This window comes from Mesocricetus auratus, unplaced genomic scaffold (genome assembly GCF_017639785.1).
Source record: "Mesocricetus auratus isolate SY011 unplaced genomic scaffold, BCM_Maur_2.0 Super-Scaffold_100003, whole genome shotgun sequence".
NCBI lineage: Eukaryota > Metazoa > Chordata > Mammalia > Rodentia > Cricetidae > Mesocricetus > Mesocricetus auratus.
In genome coordinates, this window is record NW_024429188.1 from 22,109,051 (window position 1) to 22,120,036 (window position 10,986).

The window sequence follows — 10,986 nt, forward strand, 5'->3', positions numbered from 1 at the left end:
AATTGCAGATTGCTTCTGGATTAGATATGGGGCCTATGTCCACTTCCTTTCTCAGCACCAGGACCCCATCTGGCCAGGCCAGTGCAGGCCTATGCATGCTGCCGTACTCTCTGTGACTTCCTATATGCATTGATCCTGTTATGTTTATAAGGCCTTTTTCCTTAGTATTCTGCATCCCTTTTGACCCTTATACTTTTTCTGCCTCCTCTTCCACAGGGTTCCTTGAGCCCTGATTGGAAGCATTTGATGGAGACATCCCATTTATGACTGAGGGTTCCAAGGTCTCTCACTCTGCACATTTTCCAGCTGTGAATCTCTGTATTTGCTACCATTTACTGCAGGAGGAAGCTTCTCTGATGATGGCTGAGCAAGACACTGATCTATGAGCATAGAAAAATGTCATTAAGAATCATTTTATTGCTATATTTTGTTAGCAGAGCAGTAGTATTTGATTTTACCCTAGCTCTCTGCCCTATGTAATTTCAGGTTCTTAGCACCCAAGCAGTGTTGGGGATGGGTTTCACATCTTTTAAGTGGGGCTTAAATCCAATAAGATATTGCTTGGTTTATCTGACAAGCTTTATGCCACTGTTGCACTAGCTCTTCTTGGATGCACATCACTCATGTATGGAATGGTTTGTAGCTGAATTGGTGGCTATTTTTTTAATTTTGTAGTGCACAGAGTACCTTTCATTATTATATAGAAGAGTCAGTAGGGGTGATAGTTCTAGGTAGGCACCAGCTTGATTTTGACAAGTTCTATGAGTTGTATGGATGTTGTATTCAGCAATAGGAACTACCATTAGTTGGTGGAGAGCAAACAGTAGCCTGGTTTATTTGTGGGTTCCTATGAGGTCCCCCCTTGGCCAACAACTCAATTAGATGTAACCTATTCCCTGAACTGGAGGCTTCATTTGGTGATGAGATATGTGCAGGGGCTTCATCTCTCTGTTGTTTGGCAATTTCATTTAGATTACCATTATATATGTATACATTTTGGAAGCTTCTTGTGTATTAAGTTTCCATAAGAACTTTAAATGGCCCTTATTTTTAGGTGCCCTTCTACTTATTCCTCCACTTCTCTCCTTCTCCTCATTTGATCCTACTGTTCCAGTCCCCCCTCCCTTGTGCATCAATAACTATATTCTATGCCTCTTTCCTAGGGATATCCAACCCTCCCCCCCAAGTCTCTTTCTACATACCTAACACTGGTGGTAATTCAGATTGTAGGTAGATGCAGCAGTCTGGCCTGACATCTTAGGTCTCTTAGAGTTTTAAAAGCACCTGTCTATATACTTCTTGATTTAAGAGTCACTTGTTTTTTCACTTTAAGCTTTTAAAATTCTTTCTTTGTCCTGTACATTTAGTGTTTTGATTACTGTATGTCATGGTTCTGGTCCAGTCTATTTGATGTTCTGTATGCTTTTTGTACCTTGATGGATACTTTCTTTTTAAGAAGAAAATTAAGGACATTTTCTTCTATGGTTTTGTTAAAAATATTTTCTGTGCGTTTGACCTGGATTTCTTTTCCTTCCTTCATTCCTATTATTTGTAGATTTTTGTCTTTTCACAGTGTCCCTGATTTTATGGATGTTATGTGCCTGATTTTTTTAATTTAACATTTTCTTTAATTGAAGACTATCTTGTCTTTTCCTCCATCTCTATTACGTTGCCTCTGAGGTTCCTGTTTGAGTTCCTAAGTTTTCCATTTCCTGCAATACCTCAGTTTGGGCTTTCTTTGTTTCTTCTATTCCCACTTTCAGATCTTGAACAGTTTTCTTTCATCTGACTGTGTTTTCATAGATTTCATTAATGGATTTATTCACATCCTCTGTAAGGTTGCTGGGCTCTACTGGAGACATATAGTCTTGTTTATTTTTGACCTTGATTTTTAGCTGATATCTAGACATCTGGGCTTGGAATGAGTGTAATTCTAGGTGCTGATATCAGGAACTGTCTTTGTTGGGTAGATTTTCTATTTCTTGTTTTTTTGTTGCTTTCTTTGAATCTTTAGGAGCATGTAGTGGCTGTGTGTGGCCTTGTCTGTAGTGCTTCCAAGACCCTGCCAGCTATGACCACTGGTGAATCTTGGTATAACTTGCTTCTAGGTATTGGGAGCTGAAGCTTAGGAATGGGGATGGACTAGAAGGGTGGGCATGGGGGTTGCTGAGAGGGTCCACATGTTGCCTTGTAAATCTGTGGAGTCACCAGAGAATAGAGGAAGAGAGAGAAGACAGGTGGTCTACCACAAGGCTGGGGTTGAGACCAGGAGGTGGGAGATTGGAATTGAAGTACAGGAAAAAAAGTGAAGTTTCTGTTTCCCTGGCCTGTGGTATAGCCTGTAGGTTTCCAGGGAAAGAGTGCTTTTGGTGTTGGGCCTGAGACAAAGTGATGGGGTGAAGAAGAAACGACATAAGGGAACATCTCCTGAGAATGGGGGCTGAAAGAAACGAGAGGCTCCAGCAGTTGGTCTGCTATAAAGCTGGGGCTAAGACTGCTGGCGAGTTGGAATTGGAGGAGAGGAAGTAGAGTGAAGATTGCTAAGTTGATTCCCTAGTCAGTGGCAGGGCCAACAAAATGATAGTGTTTAAATGTAAACCTTTCTCCAAATACAAATCAGATACATGTTTTTATTTTTTATTTTAATTTTAAATAGCTTGTTTTACATGCCAATCCCAGTTCCCTCTCCCTCCACTCCTCCCACACCTCTACATCCCCCCCAGACTCCCACCGTATTGCCAATTCCTTCCACATAGGGGATATCTAGAGTCTGTCATTTCACTCAGAGGAGGGTCCAGGCACTCCCCCAAGAGTCCAGGATGAGAGAGCATCCCTCTTTGTGCTATGGACACACGATGTCTGTTTGTATTTAGGGATAAACACTGATCCACTGCTCAGGGCCCCATAGGTTGCCCAGGCCTCCTCACTGACACTCACATTTGGGGGGTCCGGATCAGTCCCATGCTGGCCTCCCCGCTGTCGGTCTGTGGTCCAAGAGCCCTCCTCAGTTCAGATCAGCTGTCTCTGCTGGTTTTGCCAGCCCATTCTTTGCCAATTTGCTCATCGCTCCTCTCTCTGTCTCTGGGTTCCTTGGGTTCAGTTCAGTGTATAACTGTGGGTGTTTGCCTCTGCTTCCATCAGTCACTGGATGAAGGCTCCCCGATGTTTATAGAAATCAAGTTCATTATCAGGAATGGGCATTCCAGGTGGTCTCTCCACTATTGCTTAGCTTGCTAATTGGTGTCATCCCTTTAGATCATTAGAGGTCACACTGGTGCCTTATCTGTCTTTTAACCTATGATTCCCTCTTCCCCCTATTCTACCCCCCACTCAACCTTCCTGTTCCCCCATGACCTACTCTCTCTTCCTCTTCTCCCCCTCTCTTCTTCCCAGCTCCCACTCCCCCCCACCCCTCGCCGTGTTCCCCATCTGTTCAGAGGATCTTGCCTCATTCCTCTTCTCTTGGATACTATGCATATCTTTTAGGTTCTTTCCTGTTTCCCAGACTCTCTATCAGTGGAAGTGCAGACTGGCACTATCCTGATCCATGTCTAAAATCCATATATGAGTGAGTACATACCATGTTTGTGTTTTTGCGAATGGATTACCTCACTCAGGATGGTTTCTTCCACTGCTATCCATTTACCTGCGAATTTCAAGATTCCATTTTTTTTTCTGCTGAGTAATACTCCATTTTGTAAATGTACCACATTTTCTTTATCCACTCTTCATATGAGGGGCATCTAGGTTGCTTCCAGGTTCTGGCTATTACAAATAATGCTGCTATGAACATAGTGGAGCAGATGCCCTTGTTGTATGAATTTGCCCCATTTGGATATATGCCTAAGAGTGGAATTGCTGGGTCTTGTGGTAGATTGATTCCCATTTTCCTGAGGAATCTCCATACTGCTTTCCGAAGTGGCTGTACGAGTTGGCACTCCCACCAGCAGTGGAGGAGTGTTCCCCTCTCTCCACATCCTCTCCAGCATAAACTGTTTGCAGTGTTTTTGATTTTAGCCATTCTGACAGGAGAAAGATGGTATCTCAGAGATGTTTTGATTTGCATTTTCCTGATGGCTAAGGATGTTGAGCACTTTAAGTGTCTCTTGGCCATTTTAGCCTCCTCTATTGAGAATTCTCTATTTAGTTATGTACCCCACCTCTTAATTGGATCCTTTGGTGTTTTGAAGACTTGCTTCTTGAGTTCTTTGTAAATTTTGGAGATTAGCCCTCTGTCAGATGTGGGGTTAGTGAATATCTTTTCCCATTCTGTGGACTGCCTTTTGTCTTGTTGACTGTGTCCTTTGCCTTACAGAAGCTTTTCAGTTTCAGGAGGTCCCATTTGTTAATTGTCGATCTCAGTGTTTGTGCCACTGGTGTTATGTTCAGGAAGTGGTCTCCTGTACCAACTTGTTGAAGAGTATCTCCCACTTTCTCTTCTAAAAGTTTCAATGTGGCTGGATTTATGTTGAGATTTTGATCCATTTGGACTTAAGTTTTGTACAAGGCGATAAACATGCATCTATCTGCAGTCTTCTGCATACTAATACCCAGTTATGCCAGCACCATTTGTTGAAGATGCTTTCATTTTTCCATTGTATAGTTTTAGCTTCTTTGTCAAAAATCAAGTGTTCATAGGTGTGTGGGTTAAAATCAGGGTTTTCAATTCAGTTCCATTGGTCTACCTGCCTATTTTTGTGCCAATACCAAGCTGTTTCCAGGACTATAGCTCTATAATAGAGCTTGAAGTCAGATATGGTGATTCCTCCTGAAGTTCCTTTATTGTATAGGGTTGTTGTGGCTATCCTGGGCCTTTTGTTTTTCCATATAAACTTGATTATTGTTCTTTCCATGTCCTTGAATAATTGTGATGGAATGTTGGTAGGGATTGCATTGAATCTGTAGACTGCTTTTGGCAAGATTGCCTTTTTTATTATGTTGATCCTACCAATCCAAGAGCATGGGAGATCTTTCCATTTTCTGGTATCCTCTTTGATTTCTTTCTTTAAAGGCTCAAAGATCTTGATATACAGGTCTTTCACTTCCTTGGTTAACATTATCCTCAGATATTTGATGCTGTTTATGGCTATTGTAAAGGGTGATGTTTCTCTGATTTCTTTCCCAGTCACTTCATCATCTGCATATAATAGGGCCACTGATTTTTTTGAGTTTACCTTACATACTGCCACATTGCTGAAGGTGTTTATCAGCTCTAGGAGTTCCCTTGTGGAGTTTTTTGGGTCACTTATGTAAACTATCGTATTATCTGCAAATAGTGAAAGTTTGACTTCTTTTCCTATTTGTATCCCCTTTATCTCCTTTTGTTGTCTTTTTGCTGTAGCTAGAAATTCAAGTACAATATTGAAGAGATATGGAGAGAGTGGAAAGCCTTGTCTTGTTACTGATTTTAGAGGAATTGCTTTGAGTTTCTCTCCATTTAGTTTGATGTTAGCTGCTGGTTTACTGTATATTGCTTTTATTATATTCAGGTATGTTCCTGTTATCCCTGATCTCTCTAGGACCTTTATCATGAAGGGGTGCTGGATTTTGTCTAAGGCTTTTTCAGCATCTAGGGAGATGATCATGTGGTTTTTCTTTCACAGTTTGTTTATATGGTGGATTACATTGATAGATTTTCTAATGTTGAACCATCCCTGCATTCCTGGGATGAAGCCTACTTGATCATGGTGGATGATTTTTCTGATGTGTTCTTGAATCCGGTTTGCAAGTATTTTATTGAGTATTTTTGCATCAATATTCATGAGAGAAATTGGTCTATAGTTCTCTTTCTTAGTTTTGTCTTTGTTTGGCTTGGGTATCAAGGTAATTGTAGCCTCGTAAAAAGAGTTTGGCAGTAAGCCTCCTGCTTCTATTGTGTGGAATACTTTGAGGAGTATTGGAATTAGCATTTCTTTGCATTTCTGGTAGAATTATGCACTGAAGCCATCTGGGCCTGGGCTTTTTTTGTTTGGGAGACTTTTGATGACTGCTTCTATTTCATTAGCGGTTATAGGTCTGTTTAGATTGTTTATCTGCTTTTGATTTAATGTTGGCAAGTGATATCTATCCAGGAAATTGTCCATTTCCTTTAAATTTTCGAATTTTGTGGAGTACAGATTTTCAAAGTATGCCCTGGATTTCCTCAGGGTCCGTTGTTATGTCCCCTTTTTCATTTCTGATTTTGTTAATTAGCATTCTGTCTCTCTGTCTTTTGGTTAGTTTGGACAGAGGTTTGTCTATTTTGTTGATTTTCTCAAAGAACCAACTCTTTGTTTCATTGATTCTTCTCAATGTTTTCCTGGTTTCTACTTGATTGATTTCAGCCCTCAATTGATTATTTCCTGGCATCTGCTCCTCCTGGGTGAGTTTATTTCTTTTTGTTCTAGGACATTCAGCTGTACTATTAATTCTCTAGTATGACTGTTCTCCAGTTTCTTCATGTTGGCACTTAGTGCTACGAACTTTCCTCTCAGCACTGCTTTCAAAGTGTCCCATAAAGTTTGCTTATGTTGTGTCTTCATTCTCAGACCCCCTTCAACCCCCTCCCAACCCCTTCTCCAATCCCCACTCCACTCTCCAAGGAAAGTCTGTCATATGATCTGGGGCAGGGCCTAGGCCTCCTCACTAACACCCACGTTCAGGGGGTCTGGATCAGTCCCATGCTGGCCTCTCAGCTATCAGTCTCAGGTCTATGAGCTCCCTCTTGTTATTCTGTGGGTTTCACCTGCCAAGTCAAAACCCCTTTGCTCATCACTCCTCCCTCTCTGCTACTGGGTCCCAGGGGTTTAGTTCAGTGTTTAGCTGTGAGTATCTGCCTCTGCTTCCTTCAGCCACTGGATGAAGGCTCTAGGATGGCATACAAGGAAGTTGTCAGTCACATTATAGGGAAGGGTATTTAAGGTAGCCTCTCCACTATTGGTTAGATTGCCAGTTGGTGTCATTCTTGTAGGCCTCTGGACATCTCATTAGTTATTTCTCCTTTTTATTCTCTATTGTTTGTTTGCTAAAGCTTCTCATCTTTGTATTCTTCTCTGAGAAATTTTCAAGTTTTCAATGTGTCTGTTTCATGTGAAATGTTGAAAGGCTTTAATCCTATCACTAATTGGAAGGCTTAGTTCACAATTCCTTCTAGTTTTTTTGGTGGTTTTGTTTTCTTTTCAATGTGCTCACCTTTGTTTCTGAGATAGGATTTTTCTGTGTAGCCCTGGCTATCCTGGAACTCACTCTGTAGACCAAGCTGATCTCGAACTCAGAGATCCACCTGTCTGTGCCTGCTGAGTGCTGGGATCAAAGATGTGCATAACCATCGACTGACTGTGCTCAGCTTTTTATTTGTTCTAGTTAGTGAGTATTGCTTGACATAAAATCCTATCTCCAGCTTCAACTGGGGTTCACTTCCAAGAGCCAAACAAACCACAACATTAGTAAATAGCCCCCACTAGAGCTACTATTATTCTACTTCACTTCTCTATTACTCTTTAAGGCAAACCTCTCCAAAATGTCAGTTTCTGCTTATCTTTGCTTCCTTAGCTCAAAACCACTTCCTTTTAGTTTGTATTGTGGCACTTAAACTGCACTTACCAAGAACTTTCTCTCCATGGGCCAGTTTCCTTTGAAGTCTTCAAAAATGTTGACAAATACAATTTATCACTTTTTCTCTTCTGTTGCTTATGCTTTTCTTGCTATATAGACTGGCTTCATGATCCAATTTGTTTCAGCCTCTCTAGAGAATATAGATGTGCATCACATACACTTGGCTCTATTTTTCTCAAGTATTAAATAAAAGCGCCATTATCCTTGGCTCTTTAGTCCTAAACTTAAATGCTATCCATACTTCTCTCTTTCACATTCCACCTGCAACCCATCAGCAGTCCTGTGACCTGGCTTCCCTATTGCAATCCCTATTTAGCTATTTATCACTCCACTTCTGCCTTTCTAGATCATACTCCCATTCTTTATTGCAAAGTGAGGTTTCTGCAGCCATACTTACAAATTCTAATTATTTGTTTTTGTTTGTTCATTTGTTCTATGCACTGACCAGAATGGCTCTTCAAAATGTGAATGAAATCCCATTCTTTTTTGTTCAAAAACTCTCCCTTGTAGACTGGCAAAGAAATCCTTCTGCCTGTCTCCCTTGTAGATTGGCAAAGAAAATTCCAGTGCATAGCATCAGGTGTGTTTGTAATATATTCAAGTCAATCACCTTTTGGTGGGTACTTATGATAGAGTCGTATACTTAAGGGCCACTACAGACCAAGCAGATAAATTTAGGAAGTACAACAAATATGTACAGTCAATTTTTCTTTATTTTTACTTAAATAAAAGGTAAATAGAGTTGCAGTGGTGAGGATTATATTTTACCCCATTCATGAGGAAGATGCAAATTTGAAATACCTATAGTTAATTACCTTCGTGTTTATTTTGATTTCAAACTGCAAAGTAGATACTTTAACTTCTGCAAAAAATATGAAGTGTCAGGTCTTATATTTCACTTGGGGAGATACTGGGTAGCATTCAACTTTGAATCTTCGAAACGATTTTGATGATTAAGTTAGTTTTAGTTTCATAACAGAAAGAAGCTCTTCACAAACTGACAGGTCGTTTTGAATATGCAGAAGATTATTGTGCAATAATTTTTGTAAATAACTGTCACTATCTTACTTTTCTTATTGTGTTGCTCTGCAGTTCAATAGCTTATCTTTGGAGCTCCCAATTCACACTATTGACAGTAGCAAAGAAGGCTGAATGACAAATGCAGATTCATTTTCATAAAGTTTCAGGCCATCAAAGTATACTTGGAATTTGGAATTCAGTTTCACACTTTGGTGATTGTAAATCTAGCTATCGCTTTCCGTTCTTTTAGTTAGAGAAAGTAGATAAAGTTTTTCTTTCACAAATAAAGCTTTCAGAGATTCAGTCTTGAGGGGTTAATGTGTAAAACAAATCACCATGTATGCTAATGGTATGATGAAAAATATAAATATTTAGAAAAGTCATTGTATCAAGTCATTATCCAAAGTTATCAGGTTGACATGGGACTTTTTCTTTGGGTAGTATGAACCCAAATCATCAGTTAAAGATCTGCATAAGATCCAGCCAGCCAAAATCCCAGCATGAATGGAAGAGAATCTTACAATGCCACACTCCTGAGAAACTATTGGCAACTTTTCTTTGGAGATGTGGCATTTGGTTGGTTGCCTATAGGTAACTCCAGTGGATGTCCTCACATCTATGCACATACTGGCAGCACTAAGTGGATTCAATGGACTGAAATAAAAGATATACCAAATTTCCATCAAAATAGGAAACCATACTAAAGAAATACAGATATTCTTGCCCTCAAAATTCCTTAATATCCTATAATATCACATTATCCATTTTGCTGCCCCTGAGTCTTCCAGCTATTACTACTTCATTTTGTTGATGAGTACAAATGCGATGCTCTGCTTAGAGTATGCAGAAGCAGGTGAATAAATCATTTCCTGGTCATCTGAAGCTTACCATGCAGGGTTTTTATCATGCAAAGATAGTACATCGATCAATTTTGTCTTTTTCTGAACTCTTTGGACCATCATATTGTAGTCCTAGAATGCAATCTCTCTTTATTTTGACTCAGCGTCCGCTGTGCATGTGCCACTAGCAGTAAGAAGAGGGAGGATAACTAAGGAATCTATGGGCTGAGCAAGGGGAGTGATCTCACTTGAATAAGGTGTGCCTATCCTTTCTTCCCACTGACCTGGAAGAGCATTAGAAGCAAGACAAGACATAGATTAGTTTTAGCACATGGTCTTTATTTTCTGTATAAATTCCTAAATAGTAATGATTTGGTGTCCAGTGATTAAGTTAATATGTAATTGTATTTTTCAGCAGCATTATTAATTTTATTCACATTGAAAATAAATCCCTTTGAAGTACTATTATTGAAGTTTACTGAATGTTTCCTAAACTGGTTACAAGCACAGGTTCAGCAATGATGATGTCTGGATGTGACTCTTGGCTCTTTTTACCTACTTGCTTTAAGAGTTTCAAACTTTTGAATCCACTTATAGAATAAACAACAGTATTTGCCTTGTGTTGTTGTACTAAGAATTAGATGTGTGAACATATTTAAGTAGTTAGAATCCTTATAGCACATGATAAACACGCTACTATTGTGTAACAGTACTTCTCTATGAGATTAAGTTCTCAGTGTCCTAGAGGGCATTTGACAATAGGTAGACTTGCCTTTGGTTGCTGCAGCTTGTGACTTGGAACAATACGGAAAAACCCTTCACTCTATGAAACACCCAGCTTTTTCTCTGTTTTGTTGCCTCCTTTGTATGGCCCAAGGGGCACAGCAACAGTTGTTGTTTGAATGAGAGGGAAAAAAGAGTGAGCTAATGTACAAATATTCTTTCAGTTGACATTTCCAAGACAGAAAACCTGTTTTACGTGACTGAAGAGAATTACAAAAGTGCACCACAACAATCAAAATGTATTTGAGTCAAAAGATCATATTGCAACAGAAAACTTGGGCATGGACCGAACCTTCTTAAAGCATTGAGGCTTCTCTGCACTGGGTCCTCAGGACAGTAGCATCCTTTGGAGCTGGTTAGAAAAGAAGAGTCTCAGGTTCTACCTCTGCCTTGATGATCCCAAATCTGCGTTTTAATACAGTCTCTGGGTGTTGTATATGTAAGATAAAATTGGAGAAGTACTAGTTTGTTTGTTTTCTTTGTCCCTAGCAGACATGGTATGTGGGCCACCTTTTAATCCATCAATGGACCTAATATAGGCTAAAGGTAACTGAAGGGAGAAGCTATTTCTCCCTTTCATTAATTTATATGTCATTAAGTTTATTTATAGATTTGCAAATGATCTCATTCTATGAGATAGAATCTTTTTATTAAGTTGATGCTTTGGTTAATAATTTGTGTTATATTTGTAAATTAAAAGTTAAGAATGGAGAGTATAAATGGTTTGAGAAGGTACCAAAGAATGTTCTAT